Raw genomic sequence first — 3,574 nt, 5'->3', positions numbered from 1 at the left:
GCTGCATTTGCATACCCAAGTACGGGAGGATGGGTTGTATAATCAAATTATGTGGAGTAATGAAAAGGGAACATCATTTGAATAGCTTACACAATTACTTTGAAAATGCACGTTAAAATCTAAGGAACACATTGCCTCCAAGATCAATACGAAAAGTAAATGCTAATTGATTATGACAGCTTTGTCTTCATCACTGGCCCCATTCTCCATTTGTACTTTGTTAATATCTCAGCTCAAACACCACTCTCACCTCTATTCTCCCCCAGCCACATTCATACTTTGCAATGATAACAGATGGAGTTTATGCACAACTGGCTTGTCCCCCTCTTCCCATAGTTGGTCAAAAGGAACAGCCTGAAAACAACAACAACAACAAAAAACAACCCTGGAAGTTGCTGAAATTCTGATGTCTTTCAGCAGTTTTGTAGATTTGATAACTTATCTTTCATGGACTATGCAAGGTCTCTGGTCCCCAGCATCTGTCTGTTGCACCTGGGGAAAAGATTAATTCCCCCTTTTTATGCGACTGAACCAAATTTAAGAGACAGACAAACAAACGGCCTTAACAGAAGAAGACAGCAGCACATCCCTCTTCCTCCCGCTGGCTAGCCTCTCTCACAGCCTCCACGCGGACCGGAGGGAAGGAGGAGATGCCTTCTAGCCCAAGGCTTTGCCAGCTTAGGATGAAGCCTGCACCTGCAGACCAGGCTAAGAATTGGTGCTCCCCCAGACAGGGGACCTGGGGATGGGTGGTCATGAGCACACGCTTTTGGGAGGGTGCTTTGTATCTGTAAAACATAACCTACGCATCATTTACAATTTCCCAGACTTAAAGAATTGTGCCTGGTCACCCAGAGACATGATTATACATCACGGAACTTCATTATAATAATGGCTCTGGTACTCCAACTTCTTTAAAGCCTCAGCTGTTCGATTCAGCCTCTTCAGCTCCATAACTGTTTATAAGATTAATAGACTCTGATGCATAATTGACTCTCCCACCGGGAGAAAAAAAGAGAACGCATCTAATCCTGGCCCTCACAAAAGTAACACTCCCATAATGAGAGGTCTGTACACAGGGACGTGGCATGGTGCGGGTGACAACGGAGGTGGGTGGAGGAGCGGCCTGGAGAAAGTGGTCCGGGAGGGTCCTCGGAGGCTCTCCTCTCACAGGCTTGACTAGATGTTGTGAAAAATAGGCTTGGCTGCAGAGCCTGTGGGATGGGGTCCAGCTCCGCAGCCGGGAGCAGGGCTTGGGCTGGGAAGTGACGGCCAGCAGGACAGGGCCCCCACAAGGAAAGGAGGGAAAGGAAAGGGAAGTGGGTCCACAGAGGACCGGCCCAGGGCCTTCCAGTTTGGTGTCCGAGGAGCCCAGGGGGAGAATGATGCTTTGGGCTCCCCGTTCCCTGCCTGGTGTCACAGGATGTCCCTCCAGGACCTGCAGAAGGACCCCCTCCTGGAGGACATGGACTCCTGCTTCCAAAGCAAATGCAAGCTGGGAAGGGTGGCAGGGCAGGTCTCCCTAAGTGCTGAGGAACTCAGGGCCAGGGTATCCCCAGTGGGGCTCTGGTGAGTAAGGAAACGCCTCTTGAAGGAGTTGAATGTCAAAGGAAATGAAGGTCTTGGGTGAGAGGACCAGGAGGAAGCAGCCGTGACACAGCCGCCAGGCTCAGAGGCAGGAGAGCTGACTTGTCAGAGCTGGGAAAGAGATACGCCTGGACCGAGGACCAGCCAGCATAGGAACAGCCAGGACACCTGGTCACTGTGTCAGATCAGAGCTCAGAGTCCTACACTTCCACCTGACAAACCCCTCAAGCACAGGTGGTCACTGGTATACAGCAGCCACTGAGTCCCTTAGCAGTGACTTGAATAAGGGAAGGAGGTCTCACGAAGAGATGGAAACAGGAAGCTAGCTTATCTTACGACGGCTCTCCCGGTCTAACTGTGTATCTTCTAGGTTATTTTAATGTTCCAGAAAGACCCCACGTGCCTTGCAGTCTTACTGAAAACAAAAACAGAGCAGGCAGGAAAGGAGATTGAAATGGAGACGGGGCCTTCCTTTCTACTCTAGAATGGTGAGCGCCCCACATGTAAAGGACTTCGCTCTGTTTGAGAGAAGCCTGGATTGTTCTTTCATTCACCGATTTCTGCTTCTCTCTCTTTGCCTTAATTAACTGCCTTTTAGCTGGACATCCACACAATCTGCTTCTTCCCCGGCTCCTGGAAGACCCAAAGCAGGTTGCGAAGATAAGCCTTATCTCTGCCTCTGTTTTCCTCTTAACTGACCACCAAATGACCCCGGAGTGAAGAAGGAAGGTCAGGCCCATAGTCGTGTGCCATAATTCACACGTTCGGTCTGTGAAACCCTGGTGCAGGGGAATACAGCCACGTCACAGATTTCTAGCTTCCATCATTATTTAGATGTGGGTTCATCTCTAGGAGACATGGCCTTCTTCTGAAAGTGCATTTTACATCATGGCATAGAGATGCACCTCCCTGCCAGTGTGCATTTAACCCTTCCTGTCATTTTTGGGGGAAAAGAAACAGGGCTGAGAGCACCCAGTATCAGCTTATTGACTTACAAGAACTGTCAACCTTTTGCAGAGGAGGAAAAAAAGCAAACACACTCTGGTGGTATTAGAGCCGCTGGGTGCTAACTTGACAAGTCAATGAGATAAAGGTTCGGCTCCAGCCTCTGCCAACCTCACCGTATCGGAATGCCGGGTACTTAGCATAGGAGTCAAACAATTCCCGGGCTCTAGATTGCTTTCCTCTCCTAGGTCGACTAAATAAATAGAAAAGTAATTAACAGTGCGCTACGGCACATGAATCAGCTGGAATTTCATTAGAGCAGAACTGGATGAATCGAGACGTTATTGTGTGTCCCACCATCTGACACAGCTTTCGTGCTGGTTTTCTCTCTGCTTCGCTTCAAGAAGAGAAATTTCCAAATGTCTTAATATATCTTCACTTTGATCAAGGGGGTGGGGGGAAGAAAAGAAAAATCTTAAGTGCCTGAAATTAGTCCAAAAATAAAGAATTCTTCTCATTTTTTCATTTATTTTGGTCCTGAGATCCACGGATCATTATCTCTCTTTTGTTGTATTTTTTTTCTTTTCTTTTCCTCAATTGTTAAATATCTGAATTTTGAAATGCTCACTGAATGTCTCATTATTATTTCTCCCCTCCCTTTGGAAAATAAGTGGCATTATGTCATTTATAACAGCAGGAAGAAATGAAATTTCATAGGAAGGAAATTTATGCTCAGTTGGAAAAAGAAAAGACATTGAAGGCATTTATTTTTAACCAGCTTTAAAAAATATATTTGAAAGTACTAAATTCAAATTCACATGTTCTGAATGATATAACCTAATTTTAGCATATTAATTAACAATAAAAGTAGTGTTTTGCCTCATTCAAAGAAACAAAATAATTAACTTACTGAGGAAATAGGGTCATATGATTTCACTTTCAGAGGGTAATGAATGACATTGAGTAACTTAACAAAAAGGTTTTGCAAAGCAACCCTGGCTGTGGAGTCTGTTTGGAATTCTTTGTTAGATATCTACCGCCA

Source organism: Hipposideros armiger, unplaced genomic scaffold (assembly GCF_001890085.2).
Source record: "Hipposideros armiger isolate ML-2016 unplaced genomic scaffold, ASM189008v1 scaffold_418, whole genome shotgun sequence".
NCBI classification, from domain to species: Eukaryota; Metazoa; Chordata; class Mammalia; order Chiroptera; family Hipposideridae; genus Hipposideros; species Hipposideros armiger.
The sequence above is the reverse complement of the archived record's forward strand: the minus strand, read 5'-3'. Positions refer to the sequence as shown.